General features: G+C 37.6%; 1 protein-coding gene across 1 annotated transcript in view; it reads right to left on the reverse strand.

The window, feature by feature from the left end:
• The window catches only part of CSMD3 (CUB and Sushi multiple domains 3), a 760,948-nt gene that overhangs the window by 182,628 nt on the left and 557,724 nt on the right, over positions 1-20,596 (reverse strand). The gene's annotated exons all lie outside the window — the stretch shown is intronic.

Genomic DNA, 20,596 nt, shown 5'->3' on the forward strand with positions numbered 1-20,596 from the left:
TCTTACTCATGCCAATAGACTCATAATTCAAAATAATGTATAGAACTACTGAAATAAGAAAGTCACGATTCCTTGACTGAAAATGATGTAGCACTTATTCGTATCTCAATTATTTATAACATTATATATATAAAATTATAAGCAAACACTTTTCTTTATCACACAAACATCATGTTTATTCTACCATTAATAGCTATAATACTTAATAAAATAGTAGATAAATAACAATGCTATTTACTACAACAGTGTATTTTTTCTGTGGTTAACAATAGAAGTTAGCATTTGGCATTATTCAGAATTGTCAAGCAAGAAACAGTGCTTTTTCTGCCTTTTGTTCATCAGCTGTTCAGGTGCATTTACATGAAACAGTCATATGTGTTACTGTTTTCCTATGTCTATTACCTGCTTCTCATACACACTTTGTAATTTAGTAGTTTAATCTATTGTCAAGATTATGGCACCAGTTTAGAATATTTTTTCTAAACACTTTGGACTGTAAAACATTTTTTAATGAGTTTAATGTTAACATATCTATTTAACAAATTTGTTTCCTCTGTTAAGACCTAAGTGACTTCCTAAAACAAGTACTACTCAGTGTTTCATTTGGTAAACAAAAAAATCTGGTTTTTGTGGTATGCTTTCAAAACATTAATATCTTCTGAATTATATTAAATAAGAAAAATATGGTTTTCTTACTATTATTTCAGAAGATATTATCTCATTTCTTGTCATACTAAATACAAGCTATTTATTAGTGTAGCTACAAGTCCTGTGTTTTAAGACTACTTTTAGTTAATTCACACAAAATGTACATAGGGTATACCACGAAAAGAACACATCTTTTAATGCTAGCAACTTCAGGCCTTGTTGCTTTGAGCATGGATTTCTGTAATTTGCATTAACACAGGTTCCTTTCAGTATGGTGTAGCTGCAGAGTTAGACAGACTGTGTACCTGAAACAGGAGCAGATGGTACCTATTGCTCCAGTCTGCATATACAATCTGTAAATGATTTAATGGGCTAGCGTAAAAGTCATGGTATTTGAAAGAGGTCAACAGAAGTATCTTGACTTTTGTTTGTGCATGTGTGTGTGCAAGTGGTAGATGCGGCACATGTATTACAGATTAGCAAATCAGTCAGGACCTGGAACAGAACATAGTCTTGGCGACGCTTAGTACAGATTTACTGATAGACACCCACTCTGAGATACAGAGTAAGCACTAAGGCTACATGGAACATTGCTCTCTACGGCTGAAGAATAATCTCAGTGTCTTCCCTCAATCCACCGTCATGTGAAATATTGGAAATTCATGCTTTCTTGTGAAAACATATTTAGATAATAGAATTATTGGTACTTTTTGCCAGGAAGCAATGGTCTAGGCTGAGCCTCACATCCAGGGACTTACCTGCCTTGAGTTATTTGAAAAACACAAACTAGAAAACCCTTCACTGGCTGAACGTGGTAAATATTTTTGATGAAAACAGATCTTCTTACCAGCTCGTAAGTACTCAAGCTTTTCTATTCCAGATTTTGGATGAAAAAGAAGAGAATATGGAAGAATATAAGGAACAAAAGCACTAAAACTAGAGAAATAATATTGCCAAAAAGCTTATTACTTCTCCCTAACCCCATTTCCTTCTTTACTGTTTGTGAGTTGAATAAATGAGTTACTGCAACAAAGACCAATAATACCATTCCACTCCAACATTCATATCATTATCATACTTCCCTAATCAGCAGATATACAATAATGTGCAAATTCAGGGTAAAATTATGATACCACTGAAGTCAATGCCATTGACACCAAAAAGGACAGAATTTCACTCTTAATATTTAATAAAACCTGAATTAATAGCACAAAATAGCAATACTTAAATTAATAGCTATATATATAGTACTCAGCATATAGTGGACCATTACTTAAAAAGTCCAGATTTTTTATACCCCTATTCTTTTTTATTCCTACAAGTTATGCAGCTAAGCATGGAATTTGTGATTTTACAAAACTACTAGTATGCTTAAAACAGAACAAAATAAAAAAAACCCCAAGTTTCTTTTAAAAAACATACATTTTTCCATAAATTCATTTAACTTGCACTATTTTTCAAAAAAATAAAAATCAAATTTACTGCAAAATTTACAAGTTTTTATTCACTTCAGTGCAATGTCTTACACTACAAATTATTTATATTAATAGTTGCATATCTAAAATCAACTGTGACTTTTGAGTTGTATCTTTACTAAACATGTAACACTGTTGATGTGTTGATGTTGTAATACTGTATAATATCAATAACATTCTGTAATATCAAAGTGATGTCACCATGACTTTTTTTTGAAGCTAGGAAAACAGAGAAACTAATTATGTTTGTCATACACAAGAATTTAAGAAAGCTAGTGTTTCAAAGTGTTCTTGATTGTCTGAGGTAGAATTATTGTTTAACTATGTATACATCTAGCCAAAATATTTCACAATATTTGAAAGGTAGTATTATCACAGCTGGTGTAAAAATAATTACACAACATAATTCCACTGATAAATGAACACAGATTTCTAAAAGTGATTAAACCCAGCAATTTTTGAAAATTAAAAATATAATACAAAATACAATTTAGAATCTTCAAAAATTGGAGAGTTCTCATTAATACTAAAGTCTGTTAAAAATAACTTCAGTGTCCCTAAAAGGTGAAAATAATGCCATTTTCTTTTTATAATTTATATTAATTAAAATGTTTATATGACACATTGTCTGCAACATCTAAACATTTTTCCCACACATTCAATCCCAAGAAAGCAACATCCATCTGTACTGGTTATATACTGGGCATATATCTGGTCACATAAGAGGACAAGAGACATAGTACAAGGCCGGAAGCAGGATTTCCAGCTGGGGTCCTTTAGGTGCAAAGTCTCTCAAAAGAGTTGTCCGCAGCCTATGTTACAAAGTGCTCAGCGTAGTTTGGATTTAGAGATGAACTATCTGTCACTCTGATATATGTAAATTCTAATTTGCAGCAACAACAAAATACTTGCACTGAGTATTTCATAGTAATTTCTTTCACTTGGTGTTCTTGTTCTGGACTTTTTCACCCTGCCCTGAGTTTACCTTCTCCCTTATGTTATCTCCCACTGTCTTCCAACTGCTGCTACAATGACTCTTTATCCTCACAAGAATTCACATTCCTGGGTCTCAAAACCAAATAGTATAAAGGAAAGTTGAATCAAGATGTAAGCACACAGTTGACCTTTGCAATCTGAAAAAATGTTTAACTTCATAAATAATTAGGTGGTAAATCATGTAGTCCTTATAGCAGCAAGACTGCCCTCCAAGATCTTTCTGAATGTATCAAGGAGGAAGCAGTTTATTTGATATTTTAGTAAACCCACAGAGTTCACATATTGATTATATTTCCTTCCTTACCCTTTGGGAAATGCTTACTTTAAAAAGCCAGAAGTTTCAGAAAGGGGAGATTCTACCCTGACCATCACTAAATATTACTATTCAGAAATCAAAGATGGACATGGAACCATAGCTACAGTGAAATAAAGATATTTATTTAATACAAAAATAAAACATATTTTTGCCTCTGGAAAATATCTAGTATCAAGTTATTTGGTTGGATGTAATAATTCCACTACCACAATGCTACCCATTGACTTTTGCTACGTAGGTCTCAAGTCCTTTGCATCAGTTTTACAGTGCAGTGATTTATTTCATTTCCTAATAACTACAAAGTTAAAAACTGAAAGGTTGCGAAAATCAACACGTCTAATTATTATGCTATGCATTGAAAGGTCTACCTACAGTAAAAATTCTAACAGACCCATCACACCTACAAATGTAACCTGTGTTATGTAACGCAAAAAAAGCAACAAATGCTGAGGATAATTTCCCTAGGAATGAAAAAAATCCTGCAGAATAAAACAAACCAACCAACCAACCAACCAAAAAAAAGTTCAAAAGGCAAATGATATTATCTAATGTAATTCTCCAATAGTATTCCAGTATTTTTTAATAATGTTTGCTTAGCCTGTGAAATACTGTATCACTTTCTGTATTTATTTCTGCTTTATTTTATTCTCTGACATAAAAATACTACTTAGTATGCTGTCCTTGTCCTGCTTTCCACAATGAGCAATAGAACACTAATAGGAGAGAAAGGGACTTGATTGATTGTGGTAAGAATGTGATAAGAATCAGTGTGTTGATGCATTGCCCACTGTTTCCTTGAAACATTATTAAGCATTAATGGCAAAAAGTTCCTTTTCTGTGTGTGCTGAATTTACTGTAATGGTATCTTGTCTTGTAAAACAGCATTCTCTGCAGCCCTTGAAAAAGCCCTATCATAACAACAATGAAGTATCACCCACTCTGCATGTTAAATTGGTAAGCTTTTTTATCTGGAAGATTACCCATCTTGATCATTAGTATTCACACACCTTTGTCAAAGAACTAAATCCTACCTCTTTATGGCAATGCATTAGTAAATATGGAACACAATATAAACTGCATTACCATCAGCAGTGACACCTTTTCTCAGATTTCAGCATACGCTAGTTGTAAAACAAATGTAGATGATCACCACAGAGAGGCAAAATCACACAGCAGAACTACAGATCCCTGTAATCTACACCTAACTACTGCTACAAAGTAAAATTTTCTATAGCTCCAGCAAAACATTACAGGGTTAAAAGCCCCTGCCATGTGTTTATTGCTCATATGTCTTCCATCATGCCTTTGCAGTTTAACCAAAAGAAAGAACCCACAAGGAAGAACTTCAATAAAAAAACTGAAGAACGGACTACTTAAGTATGAGAATCAATCTCAAAACTCTTCATCTTTTGAAGAAATGAGTATTTTTGCTACCAAATATTTTTTTCTGAAGCTTTTAATTCCTACTACTGCTTTCAGAGTACCTACTTTCTAGCCCCTACAGATAAGATCTAATAGAATGTAATTGTAATTGCAAGATTTAAGTGCCATATTGCACCACCCGTTTTTAAGCAGCATTCCTCAGTGGAATCAATGGGGGATACTGCTTAAAAATGAATGGAACAATATGGCTTTACGTCATGCAGATAAATTTGATTAGACAGCTACAAAGACAATAAAAAATGAAGAATAACAGTGCATAAACTCTGCAAAAGGAGGAAAGATATGCTTTGAAGAACTACTGATGGGACACTTACTTTTTATCTAATGGGCCACTGTTTCAAAATCCAGATTAGGATATGTATTATTAGTTGGACTAAATGAGTAGGATCAGAAAAATAATTATTTGGTAACATGATGTAAGTTTTTATAATTTAATATATTGTCATGGTGTAACCCCAGCTGGCAACTAAACACCACACAGACACTCACTCACTTGCCCCCCCAGGCACGATGGGGGGAAGAGAACTGGAAGGGTGAAAGTGAGAAAATTGCAGGTTGAGTTAAGAACGGTTTAATAATTGAAATAAAATTATTATTATTAATAATAATAGTGTAACGAAAAGGAAAACAACAAGAGAGAGAAATAAACCCCCAAAAATATAAGTGATGCAAATGAAAACAACTGCTCACCACCAAACAACCGATGCCTAGCCAGTCCCTGAGCAGCTGCCTCCCCAGACAACCTCTCCCCTACTTTTATTGCTGAGCATGAGATCACATGGCATGGAATATCCCTTGGGTCAGTTGGGGTCAGCTGTCCCAGCTGTGTCCCCTCCCAACTCCTTGCGCACCCCCAACCTACTCGCTGGTGGGGTGGGGTGAGAAGCAGAAAAGGCCTTGGCTCTGTGTAAGCACTGCTCAGCAATAACGAAAACATCCCTGTGTTATCAACACTGTTTTCAGCACAAATCCAAACCATAGCCCATACTAGCCACTATGAAGAAAACTAACTCCATCCCAGCCAAAATGAACACATTCTCCACCCCTCATTCCATACCATTCATATCATGCTCAGGTCTCACACTATCCAATACATCCTCATTAACCACCACCCCGCTTCCAATCCTTTGACACAACACACAGACGTCATTCCCTTAGTCTATGGACCACTCCTGTGAAATGTCTGTAAAATGTCCATAAATGTCCACAAAATGTCCACTGAGTTCATTTAGTCCATGACTTTAGGCTCCATCTGTTATGGTGGTCACTCAGGACAGGAAAGGTGGTGTGTTGCATGGAGTTATTGGGCACCAACGCCAGCCCAGGTTAAGTCATTGCTGCACTTGCACTGCTTCTTGTAAGGCTTGTCCTCCATTGGTTCAGGTGGTTTCTACTATAGTAATTCCTACAACATGCAACTCAACTCATGGGTTACAACAATTTAAAGGTATTTTCATTACAGTTTCCACCCCTGGTCCCTTTGGGCCAGGTTATAGGGTTTAACATTACAACGAACTCTTCCCCTTGCTCCTAGCCTGGCTAGCAACAAGGGGTTCCTGCTATAGTAATTCCCATAACATGCAAATGAAATAATGGATTATTTTCATTCAGGTTTAAATCACCCTGAGGTACACACTGGACTCCCCCATTCTTCTGCATTACCCACCAAGTGTACCCAGGTCCCTGAGCAAAAACAATTCCACGAATAGGTTTGCCCTTTCCTGAGGAAGGAATAACCCAGACTGTTTTTCCCAACAAGTTCCTTACACGGGATCTTATCTCCTTCCACAGTGCGCAGGGGTTTTGATTGGGCAGGGCCAGGTTGACTACCACTAACTAGCCAAGTGGCTTCTGCTAAACATGTATCCCAATGCTTGAATGTCCCAGTACCCATTGCTCTCAGTGTAGTTTTTAACAGTCCATTACATTGTTCAGTTTTCCCAGACGCTGGTGCATGACACAGGGTGTGATACACCCAGTCAATGCCGTGCTCCTTGGCCCAGGTGTTTATGTGGTTGTTTCGGAAATCATAGAATCATAGAATGCTTTGGGTTGGAAGGGACCTGAAGGATCATCTCATTCCAACTTACCTGCCATGGGCAGGGACACCTTCCACTAGACCAGGTTGCTCAAAGCCCCATCCAACCTGGTCTTGGACACTTCCAGGGATGGGGCATCCACAATGTCTCTGGGCAACCTGTGCCAGTGCCTCACCACCCTCACAGTGAAGAACTTCTTCCTTATATCTAATCTCAATCTACTCTCTTTCATTTTAAAACTGTTACCCCTTGTCCTAGCACTACACTCCCTGCTAAAGAGTCCCTCCCCATCTTTCCTGTAGGACCCTTCTAAGTGCTGGAAGGCTGCTATAAGTTCTCCCCAGAGCCTTCTCTTCTCCAAGCCAAGCAAAGTCAACTTTGTCAGCCTATCCTCACAGGGGAGATGCTCCAGCCCCCTGATCATCTTCATGGCCGCCTTCTGGACCTGCTCAAGCAGGTCCATGTCTTTCTTATGTTGGAGGCCCCAGAGCTGAACGCAGTACTCCAGGTGGGGTCTCAGGAGAGTGGAGTAGGGGGGGAGAATCACCTTCCTCGACCTGCTGGCCATATTTCTTTTGATGCAGCCCAGATGCAATTGGCTTTCTGGGCTGCAAGTGCACATTGCTGGCTCATATTTAGTTTTTCATCCACTAATACTCACAAGTCCTTCTCCACAGGGCTGCTCTCAATCCATTCACTGCCCAGCCTGTATTTGTGCTTGGGATTGCCCCAACCCACGTGCAGGACCTTGTAGTTGGCCTTGTTGAGTCCCACTGTCCAATTCAATTCTTTCAGGGGTGCTATGTCACCATTAAAACCTGCTTTTCAAGGCCCAAGATAGTATTCTGGGCAGTGACATGGGTCACAGATATGTTTCCAGCCATCCAGTAGTCGCTTCCACCATTGTAAGCACATGCTGCTTGCCATGGCGGGTTTGTGGGCGTGTGATATTATCAGTCTGCCAGGCTTCCCCATATTGATATTTCAGCCATCGCCCTCTATACCAAAAAGGCTTTAGACGCTTGGCTTGTTTGATTATAGTGCACATTTGACATTCATGGATAACCTGTGCAATGGCATCAATAGTCATGTCCACCTCTCGATCATGAGCCCATTTGTATATTGCACCCCTTCCTAAATGTCCTGATGTGTCATGGGCTGATCGAGTTTTAAATAGCTCACCCTTATGTTCCCAGTTCAGACCCACCTGAGTCACTTCAATTCTAGCAGCCTGGTCCACCTGCTCCTTGTTTCGATGTTCTTCAGTGGCACAGCTCTTGGGTATGTGAGCATCTACATGACTCACTTTTACAACGAGGTTCTCTACCCAAGCAGCAATATCTTGCCATAACTCAGCAGCCAAGATGGGTTTACCTCTGTGCTGCCGGCTGGTCTGCTTCCATTGCTGTAGCCACCCCCACAGAGCGTTTGCCACCATCCATGAGTCAGTATAGAGATAAAGTACTGGTGATTTTTCTTGTTCAGCAATATCTAAAGCCAGCTGGATGGCTTTCACCTCTGCAAACTAACTTGATTCACCTTGTCCTTCAGCAGTTTCTGCAACTTGTCATGTAGGATTCTACACAACAGGTTTCCACCTTTGGTGCTTTCCCACAATATGACAGGATCCATCTGTAAACAGGGCATATTGCTTTTCATTTTCTGGTAATTTAATATACAGAGGAGCCACTTCAGCATGAGTCACGTCCTCTGGTGACACTCTGAAGTTTCGGCCCTCTGGCCAGTCCATGATCACCTCCAGAATTACTGGGTGGTCGGAGTTTCCCATTTGAGCCCATTGCATTATCAATGCAACCCACTTACTCCATGGAGCATCAGTTGCATGATGCATAGAGGGGATCCTCCCTTTGAACATCCAGCCAAGCACAGGCAATAGAGGTGCCAAAAGGAGCTGTGCTTCAGTACCAACTACTTCTGAAGTGGCTCCAATTCCTTCATATGCTGCTAATACTTCTTTTTTGAGTTGGAATGTAAGGGGCTTCAGATCTCCTCTATCCCTGGCTCCAAAACCCTAGAGGTTGACCTCGAGCCTCTCCAAGCGCTTTCTGCCAGCAGCTCCAGGTGGGGCCGTTATCCCTGGCTAAGGTGCAAAGCACGTTTTTCACATCTTGTCCTGTCCACACTGGCCCAAGTGCTACTGCACAAACCATCTCCCGTTTAATTTGTTCAAAGGCTTGCTGCTACTCAGGGACCCATTCAAAGTCATTCTTCTTCCACGTCACTCGATAGAGAGGGTTTATGATCAGAGTACAACCTGGAATATGCATTTTCCAAAAACCTGCGACACCCAAGAAAGCTTGTGTTTCTTGTTTGTTAGTTGGTGGAGACATAGCTGTTATTTTATTGATTAGATCCCTTGGGAAATGACGATGCCCATCTTGCCATTTGATTCCTAAAAACTGGATTTCCTGTGCAGGTCTTTTGACCTTACTTTGTTTTATAGCAAAACCAGCTTTCAAAAGAAGCTGGATTATTCTTCTCCCTTTCTCAAACACTTCCTCCTCCACTGTGTTGCCCCACGCAATGATGTCATCAATATACTGCAGGTGTTTGGGAGCTTCACCTTCCTCCCGTGCAGTCGGTATCAATCCATGACAAATGGTAGGACTATGTTTCCACCCTTGGAGGAGTCAATTCCAGGTGTACTGGATACTCCTCCATGTGAAAGCAAACTGCGGCCTGCAGTCTACTACCAGAGGGATTGAAAAAAACACATTGACAGTATCAACTGCTGCATACCATTTGGCGGCCTTTGACTCCAGTTCATATTGGACTTTCAGCATGCCTGGTATGGCAGCACTCAGCGGCTGTATGACTTTGTTCAGGCCTCGATAGTCCACTGTTAGCCTCCACTCTACGTTAGATTTTTGCACTGGCCATATGGGACTATTAAAAGGTGAATGAGTCTTACTGATCACTCCAGACACTGGATCAACTTATGGATGGGAACTGGTGAGTCTCGAATGGTGCGGTATCGTTGCCAGTGCACTGTCATAGTAGCAACTGGCACTTGCTGTTCTTTAACCTACAGCAACCCCACCACAGACGGATCCTGTGAGAGACAAGGCAAGTTAGACAGCTGTTTAACCTTCTCCATACTCAAGACAGCTATACCAAAAGCCCACCAGTACCCTTTTGGGTCTCTGAAGTACCTTCTCCTGAGGTAGTCTATGCTAAGGATACATGGAGCCTCTGGGCCAGTCACAATGGGGTGCTTTTGTCACTCATTCCCAGTTAAGTTTACCTCAGCCTCCAACATAGACAGTTCCTGGGATCCTCCTGTCACTCCAGAAACACAGGAGATTCTGCCCCTTTGTAATCTGATGGTACACTGTGCACTGGTGTCCACTAGAGCTTTATACTCTCTGGGGCTGATGTGCCATGCCCTCGAATTCCACACAGTCCAATAAACCTCATTGTCCCTTTCCTCCACCTGGCCGAAGGCAGGGCCCTTCTATGCCTGGTCAGAGTCTTCATTACTTGATTTTTGTAACTGCAAAACAAAAGTCCCTCCATCAGGGTTGAAAGCATGATTAGCCCTGCTACTCTGCCCAACAGACACTGGAGCAATAATTTTCCTTGGATTTCCAAATAATTTTTGGCTGTTGTTTCTCCTTGCAGTTCCTGTACTCAAGCTTCTAGTCTCCTGGTAGGATCACCATCCCACTTTCTCACATCCTCACCCGGTCACGCAGGAAGAACCACAGGGTTGCACTTGGTGTACCTTCTGTTCAAGTATCCTTTTGCTTGAACAGAAAAAGGCTGACTCTTAACAGCTGAGGCCTTGGTTGGAGTGCATGAGGAAGACCTACCCTTCTCAGCTTGCTCAGACATTTTTTGAGTCAGTCTGTCCACAGCCGAGACATAGGCCCACATGGACGAAGTGAGATTCTCTTTGTATTCTCAGAGTTGTCTGGTCAGTTCATCTATAGTTGATGCCTCCGTGTCTGTCCAGCTCATCATCGCAGAAGTGTATGACGGTGCATTTTACACAAACTTTCGACACATGAACTGCATGCACTGGATTTCATCTGGGTCTTTGGATGCTTGGTAGTTATGCAGGTTGTTACAGATCACCTCCAACACAGCTAGTTTCCTCACATACTGGATACCTCCCTCAATGTTGGTCCATTTGCTTCAGGAATTTGCAAGTTCTTCCTTGAAGGGATACCTGTCCTTCACACTTGACAGGCACCACCGCCAAAGGTTGAGGACTCCTGCCTTTTTTCCAATCCCTTTGTCAATGGCCTTATCTTTAGCAAGGGATCCCAGCAGCCTGGCTTCCTTACCTCTAATTCCTGACTATTGGCCCCAATATCCCAACATCGGAGTAATCAGCTGAGAATTAGCTCACCTAGTTGATGGCTAAAATCTTTTCGCATATCTCGCAGCTCATTTAGGGATAAGAATTGGGTGGTTTCTGTCTCATGTATGAATTCAGTCTCTTCCTCCTATTGTCCTTGTGACTGCTCTGCTGCAGAACGGGCTGCCTCTTTGGATTCTTTCTCCTGCTCTCTCTTAGGAGAAACTTCTTCATCCCTTACTAAATGAGTCGACTTCCACTTCTATTGTGTCTTTTTAGTTATAAGGGCGACTGATACAGTGTCTGCTTTAGCCATAATGTCTGTTGATTTGTTTTCCCTCTCTTGTCCCTGAGGGTGCTGTGTAATATTGAGCAGTGTTTTGCAGATGCTGGCCAGGGCCCAGCACAGTGCAGTAAGTTTTGCCTCTGGAATAGCCACGGCATTTTTTTTTCAAGCATTCTATCACTTTAGCAGGGTCCTGCAGCTGTTTGGGAGTGAAGTTTGAGACTATTGGAGGTGAAAAGTTCTCTAGATACCTGCCCATATTCTCCCACATGCCATGCCACCCATGACCATAATCTTGTGGAACCTGGGTCATATTCCTAAATTGCTTGTTAACCTTAGACAAAACCAAAGCAATATTCCTAAGAAATACCAATAGAAATACTTTAACTACCCAAGGATGTTCAAGATACTAGAGGAGTTATTGTAAGGAGGGAGAAAACATCACAGTATTCTGAATTTCCTCCACAAAAAACCTCTCAGAGGAAGAAGTATAATTGTTGTCTCCATGAGATGGTATCTGAAGTACAGTAATGGCTTCAGTACAGAGCCCAAATACCAGATTAAGCTCAAGGTCAGTGTTTTAATAACCAATCTCCCAGGGAAAACATCACTAATCACTACAGAGCACAGCAAACTGCAAAAGCCAACACCAGTCTTTAACACTTACAGCAAAAAAAAAGGGCATGGCGCAAATCAGATAAACTAATATTGAGAACAGGTGGATCGATATCATGACCCACAAATTTTCACAGATATAAATCCCTTCTAATACGCTCTGGTCAATCTATTATTATTTCAAACCTTTCAAGCCCCACGTTGGTCACCAAAAAAAGACTGTCATGCTTTAACCCCAGATGGCAACTAAGCACCACACAGCCACTCACTCACTTGCCCCCCCAGGCACGATGGGGGGAAGAGAACTGGAAGGGTGAAAGTGAGAAAATTGCAGGTTGAGTTAAGAACGGTTTAATAATTGAAATAAAACAAAACAACAACAACAATAACAATAATAATAATGATGATGATGATGATGATGAAGATGTAATGAAAAGTATAATAACAAAGAGAGCGAAACAAAACCCAAAAAAGACAAGTGGTGCAAATGAAAACAATTGCTCAACACCAAATGACTAATGCTCAGCCAGTCCCTGAGCAGCAGCCTCCCCAGACAACCTCCCCCCTACTTTTATTGCTGAGCATGAGATCACATGGCATGGAATATCCCTTGGGTCAGTTGGGGTCAGCTGTCCCAGCTGTGTCCCCTCCCAACTCCTTGCGCACCCCCAACCTACTCGCTGGTGGGGTGGGGTGAGAAGCAGAAAAGGCCTTGGCTCTGTGTAAGCACTGCTCAGCAATAACGAAAACATCCCTGTGTTATCAACACTGTTTTCAGCACAAATCCAAACCATAGCCCATACTAGCTACTATGAAGAAAAATAACTCTATCCCAGCCAAAACCAGCACATATATTAAATCACTGATTGCTGTTTATCCTAGTCTGATATAATACAAATTCATTCTATTCATCCTTTTTAATCCAAACAATGAGATTTTCAGCTGTAATGTTTTCTTGTAGTGGTTAAGTCAAGACTAATATACAGGTAGTGACTGATATATCACCACCAGGAAATAAAATAATTTTTAAAATCATGCAAAGGAAATCTTAACAGATAAAAATGGTAGTCAAATTTCTTACAAACTTCCAAATTACAGATAGTTTTATTGTGGATATCAAAGCAAATGTGAATGTGATGAAGCACCTAAAAGTGTTGTGACAATACATTGAATATGGAAAAGACAATCTAATACGGAAATATATATTTAGTTGCTGTTTGGAAATACAGAAATATATTAGAAATAAAAATACACCAACAAATATATATAGAGAGAGAGTGCACCATCATACAGCTGGAAAGCAGTACCAAAGAAAATAATATCATAAAGAATATGGAAGCTTTCCATACTGTCCATATGACTGTCTCTTCAGTCTTCACAACACAATTTAATTATGGCAATCAAAATTGATTTTAAAAATGAGAAAGCAGCTCAGGCCAATATATGTTAATAGTATTTGAAAATGGTTAGTTAAAACAGAGGCCAGCAGAAGATGGCAAAATCCTCTTTAAGAATTCAGAAACTTATCAAAGCTGGGCCTGAATCATTAACAGAAACTGGACAAATGATGACATTACAAAAAACCCCCAACCAAAGAAGCCAACCACCAAACCAGAGAAATTCTAAGTAGGAACATAAAAAAAAAAATAAATTAGGAAATGTAGAAATGCAAAATCACAAGCAACGAGCTAGACACTGCAGAAAACTTAACAGATCAAATATCAATTGTGAGTTTCAATACAACATTGCTGTAGACAAAGACACCTCTAAGCCAGGCTTTCATGCATTAAACAGAAGGAAACACTTCTGCTCCATTCAAAAGCAGTAAAGTCTCAGCAGGAACATTACATCTAGCTTTTGGCATTAAAGAAAAAAAAAAAAAGGAGGAGGCTCTATTATGATCTAGCAGGAAATTTTGAAATAATTGGTTTTGTTTAGTCTCCAAAAGAGAAGAATGAGACCATGGGCAGACTGATCACTTTTTGAAGATGTGGTAGATTTAGGATGAGAGGAAATGGCCTCAAGTTGCGGCAAGGGAGATTTAGGTTAGATATTAGGAAAAATTTCTTTACTGAGAGGGTTGTCAGACATTGGAATAGGCTGCCCAGGGAAGTGGTTGAGTCACCATCCCTGGAGGTATTCATAAAGTGAGTAGACGGGGTACTTCAGGACATGGTTTAGTGGGCATGGTTGATGGTTGGACTTGATGATCTTGAAGGTCTTTTCCAACCTAAATGATTCTATGATTCTATGATTGTGAAGATTAGAGAAATGAATTTTTCTCTTTGTCCATAAATGATAGGACAAGAAATAACTGCAACAATTTTAGTAATATGAATTAATTTTAGATATTCTCATAACTACTTTTGGGAAGTTACTGAATTCTTTGGTGATTCCTGGAAGAACAAGACTATATATAAATATCTATCATAATGGCTTAAGTATATCCAAGCAGACAAGAGAGACTACTTCACCTTTTTATAATTGGTTATGTATCTATCCTTATTAATTGGCTGTAGCACAAAAAAGGGCTACTTTCCACCTTCTTGGTGCTGGCAATGCTAAAACCACAAACAACTGAACTGTTATAGTGTGATGGCTGTTTTATTTTTTTCTAGAAGAGAAAGGATAGTATTTCATGTTGAAAGGTAAAACTCATAAAGAAAAAAAGGTTATGAATAAAGAAGTACAAAATGGGAGAATGCCTAAAAGGCAATTTTTTTCCAAAATTAAAAAAAACTATCATAAAGTTGGATTATAAAAAATTTGGAAATTTTCTGAAAGATGTATAATCAAGAAAATATGCCTTATAAGGAGAGAACCAAGGAACTCAAAATCTGTGTAGTTTAGCAGAGAAAGATAATCTGATACATTTTAAGGAGGACATTTCAAGAGGGTAGTACCTCTTTCTTTTCAATAAAAAGAAACAAAAGAAAATTTAGCAGAAGCTAAAGCTAACTTTCAGCTCGTGCTTTTGTTATTTTATACATAAAGTATATATAAATATATATAAAATGCAATTAATCACACAAATTATTTCTATGTAGATTTATTTAACAGTTCATCAATTTTTACCTCTAAAACCAACAAAACCAAACCCAAATCCAGATAACTTTGTGTCTTCAGTTTCCATTCCTTGAAATCTTTAAAACCAAACTAAATGTCTTTCCAAAAGTATGAGAAGCAGATTTTATACAGCTGAATATGAGATACACTTTTACATTTGGGGAAAAAAAAAATACAAAGGAGAATTGGTTTAGCCTAATTTTAGAAACAATGTTTGCTCTCAATTTAATGATTAATGATTATTAAATTCCAATTATATTCCTTTTTTCTTATGAACTCTGGTGCACACAATTTTAAGAAGTTCTATATAGTTTTCTTATGTACTGAAATCATGTGTTGCTTAAAATTAGTTTACTAAATTTACTCATTTTATCCACATGCATGGAAAGTCTGAAATGAATTCTCTGATATGAACTGAGATGTGGCAGAAGGTTGAAATCCTATATTTTTTCTGCTGTGGAATGTGATCACAGCTGATGGCTCCTTCATAATATTGGCTGTTATCCAAGTAGCCAAAATATCATCTATTTGCAAAATTATTGCTTCCTTATTTCTTTTTCCTATATTTTTCTGAACTAATGCAATTAGCTGGAAATTAGACATATTTCTCTTCCTGTCCTGGCTAAGTTAATCCATGTCCATTTTAGATGGGCAGTAGAGTACAGAAGCATAAAAGCAAAATCATGTGCTCTTATTTAAATTGTCGAAGTACTAGAGAGAAGATTAAAGAAAACTTGAAAAGTGAGACTCCCGCTTTTTGTAACCCCAAATCTTATTCTATATAATGTTTCCCTTTCTACATGACAGGGTAGAGCTACACGTCAGGAATTATTTATTATCAAAGCCTGTGGCATGTAGATGTCAATATATCTAGTAATTGAGCATAATCAGGTATTAAATAAATATGTTTAATGTATTAATAATTTATTGATAAAAGTAAAAAATTAACCTGAATGAAATTTGGCTGAAATTACGTGTCTTGTTAAATCCCTGTTTAACAGATGTGCTAGCAAATTTTGAATCTAAAATAACTAAATTGCAGACAATTCTTCATTTTTCTAATAGTGCAACAAATAGCTTTCTGTAAGAAAAATAACAACATTTAGTAGTGGTATAAATTAATTTCCAGTGTGGTATAGTCTTCTAGACAAGTGATGTTTAATGCACTAATTTTTTCTTCTTAACTTTTGAAGGAAGTGTATGCAGATTACGAAGGCCTGACTGAGTGATCACATTGCCTTTCTGCAATAAGCAAAGACTTTGGCTTAGTGTTCCTAGGCAAGCTGGAGGATGGTGAGGTGCCTCCACTCTTTCATGTTTTTCACTGCACTAGAGATCTCTGGCTCCAGTTGATAAATGCAGTAGAACTCCATGAGATACATTTCCAGGAGTCTGGTTCACTTCAGAAACACTCAAGGAATAAGGCTGTCGTTCCTTCATTTAACTAATGTTTTATTTTCTCTTTGCCAATAAAATGGAGTTAAAGTATCAGGCTCTGAGAATGGAGCCATCTAATAACAGAAAATGTTGTCTAAAGTATTTTGTGCTAGAATAAAAGTCTTTGTAGTGAAACAGTCTCTGCTTGTAACAACTGGAGGTAGAATAGGTCTTTGCAGTCAGCCTGTGCCTCAATGCAGGTTCATTCCTTTGAAAGAGCACACCAGAGTTATAGCTTCCACAGCTGAAAACCAGTAACTAAATAAAAATTTAAAAATGCTTTTCAAGTCAACCGTCTGCAGCAAAGCTGTGTGATATTTAAGTAACTTCCAGAGGAAAACAATCATTTTAAAACAATTTATCCACCAACATGATAAATGAATAAAAAATAAGAGAAAAGAAAATTCACAGTAATAGTCTTCTGGGGGAGATCATTTCAGAGTCTTTCAAGTCTATTTAGATAGCAAGAGAAAAAGAGCATTATGTGACAGATGTGTAGAAGTAAAAATAAATCAGAGATTAACAAAGCTTAACACTTTTTTAGCTACAATAGCAGAATTGAGACATTGACTCAAGAGAAAGTATGAATGAAAGATGTGTAAGGATTTACAGATCTCTTCTCAAGAAATAATAATCTCTTCCCATCAAGAAACTTTTTTCTCCCTTTTTTCGGAAGCCATATGGCTTCTGCATTTTTTGTTTATTCACGTGTACACTCTTTATTTTTATATTATATTTCATTATTTATTTGGTTTAAGAAAGAATCGTTCCTAGTATGTGATGAAGAGCATGATGACTGCTTCTAAATCATTTGATAGACAATGCAGTTAAGGTCTCACTGAGAATATTTTTTGTTCCATAACCTTAGCGAAGAAAGACATACTTAAAACATCTTTTCATTATGCAGAAGAAGAAACCTACAAAATGTGAGGATGAACACTAAAATTATGAGCTTTCTTAGAACTCACTAACTTCATGAGTTCATTTAGAACTGCACAGAAACAAGAATCTACTTACTACTAGAGAGCTGGTAAGTGGTATCATCTCCTGAACCTTGTTTTGATAAGACTCTCACTGTTTTAGGGGTGGAGGCTGTAATGAGTATATTACCCATCCAAAAATCCTTGATGTTGTTTTATGCTGTCCATTTGCATGTCTCTAGAATGTGCCTTTACCCAAAGGAGTTTTCTAGCACTAGCAGTGAATCACAGCTGCTACAAAGAATAAACTTTTTCTTGAATTATCTGAGAATATTATTACAATATTAGAATGAAACCCTTTAATTCCTTAGGTTTCCAAGTGACTGATGATCACTTGGTTTCCAAGTGATTTCCAATATTTTGAGTGTGTGCACGCATTGGCAGTTTGAAAGGAAATTACAGTAATAGTTAATGAATTTAATTTTAAATTTGAGATCTGACAGCTAATGATAAATTAACTAAAGTCACTGTAATCTGCTCAATCTCAGCTTTCTTTGCCATCATTGCTGTTTATGTTTGCAACACAGACTTCTAAATTAATTTTAAGAAGATACCTACTTTTCAAACTCTCTTCCTTAAATAATTTCCCCTTCCAATTTTCAACTGGACTTGTGGGTAATTAAATTTACCAGTGGATTGATACCTAGAAAGTAAATACCAGTTTGCTATAACAAACTGTACTTAAGAGAAAAAAGTCAAACTAGTAAGTTTCCTAGAGAATAAAATGCCATGGTAGACCCAAACCAATATTAATTCTAATAAACACAGCTCTGTGGTTTAAAGGGAAAAATACATTAAAATACAAACAGTAAGAACAGCCATCTCAATTCAACTACCGCAATATCTGAGTTAATTCAAGGTTTATATCAGGTCATTCTCAAAGCAGTAGCAAATAAAATATGATAATTTAATAATACAACTGAGAGAAAAAGAAATATACTGAAATGCAATTAATTCAAGCAAACAACAGCAGCAAAGCATTGCTGGTTTTAGATACATATATGTAAAGTAATTAAGTTAAAAAGAAATAGATTTCCCCAGAGCATGATTCATCTCACCTTGTAGTATTCAGGATAGACATGTGGAAGTGCCTGTCTTTCTCAAAAGGCAAGAGAAATGTCTTTTAAGATTACTGTAGATGCAGCCACAGATTCATGTTTCTTAATTCTAGGTTTCTAATACACAGCTGTCTAGTCATCTAGGCACTCTCCATGACCAGCAGAGGGAAAAACACATTCTATTATTCCCACTCTGGAGAGCTCTAGTTCTCAGCTGCTAATCAAGATGTTGAAGAAGTATCAGACTAAAAAAAGGCACACATGAGAGACAGAAAAGAAAAAAAAGAAAAAAACCGCCAAACCATACACAATCCATAAGTATGATCACATTTACATTAGAAGCAAACAAAAATAATTAATTCATCCCAGAAAGTGAGGAACAAGGACCCAACTCCTGAAACACAGTAAAGAAAAACAGGGTAAGAAACAACTGCTAATAGTAAAATAAACAACAGTCAAAATAACTGGTCTATGGAATGAACAGTTATGAGCAGAAGTATAAATTAAAAATATAAAATAAAATAATAATACAAGATTGGCCTTTAAAACAAGCAAACAGACAAAAAAAAAAAAACAACCCACAGAACTCTAATCTAATCTAGACTTTTATTATTCCTGGTGGAAATGGTTCTACAAACAAAAGGAATACCACTTCTGTAAAAGCCAGTTACATTACTCCGACATTACCAGTAATGTCTATTTGATTTTGAATATCAGTGTGACATGTCAGCACATATTAAGACATTTCAACCACTGGTTACAGATTTATATAATATAAGGCTAAGAATGGCCATTTTTATCAATGTGGCCTCTTGCATAACATGAAGCACAGAATTTCACCAGTGTTAAAATCTCAAAATCTTACTTCTTGGCTGAGCTAAAGAATACCTATGCATACTGTTTACATCTTTTATGTGTAGCTACTTTCTGATTATACTGTATCTCTTGCTAATTCTTGAATGATTGATTGTATTTAAAGCAAGATTACAACAACTACATTTCTAATTTCTAATGTTTTATGCATATCCATTGCAAGTCAAGCTTTGGGTACACATAAGGAAAGCAAATGTCTAGGACAGCAGACAAACTAGGAAGGAGAGGGAGAAAAAGAAATATATGAAAAAGAGGGAGGTCATGGTTTAAAATGACACAGTCCTGACACTTTCTGTTCCAAGTGTATACAGCGATGACAACAAAACTTGTAAAGACTCCAGCTTCACAGTTTTCATCAGATTCCAAAGAACACCTTTCTTTCACAGCTGATTTTGTCAACAGCAGTAACATGATCTTGCAAGTGTGAACACACATTTAGATGAACAACCTGTCTATGTCTGATATATCCATAAAGATATTTAATAAAATTTTTAGTCCATCTTCAAATAATTTCTGGGGTACCTAAAATCTTCTTTTACTTAACCTTCCTTTTGATTTCCTTAACCTTCCTTCTGATTCCTTGTATTTTAAATATAAAATTAATTCAGTAAGTTACAAGTGACAGACTTGCGATGAACTGTACTGGTTAGAAATGGTTTAAAAACCTAGAAAGGAACTATTTCCTTTTGAGCCCTGTTAATTCTAATATTTGGTATGTTTGTTTAGTTTAAGAAAAACAGTCATTAAACATAATATGATAATATGATTTTTGTCCTGAGTAGTGACTGTAGTTTTTAGCTGCATAACTATAACATCATTCTAAATTCAGCTGAGTTGCTAGACTGAAATGCAGGGGAATATGATGTTACACACATGAAGCAAAAGTTAGAAAATCACTATCCTGTTTAGAGTACATTGAAAGAACTTAATAGTGCACATCTTTAGTTAACAGCCCTCACTTCTGAACAGGCCCAGGACTAGTCTATGGAAGTCAAACTGTCCACAATTAAATATTTAATTACAAATATCTTTGATAATTC

This window comes from Haliaeetus albicilla, chromosome 3, assembly GCF_947461875.1.
Source record: "Haliaeetus albicilla chromosome 3, bHalAlb1.1, whole genome shotgun sequence".
In the NCBI taxonomy this organism is placed as follows: Eukaryota; Metazoa; Chordata; class Aves; order Accipitriformes; family Accipitridae; genus Haliaeetus; species Haliaeetus albicilla.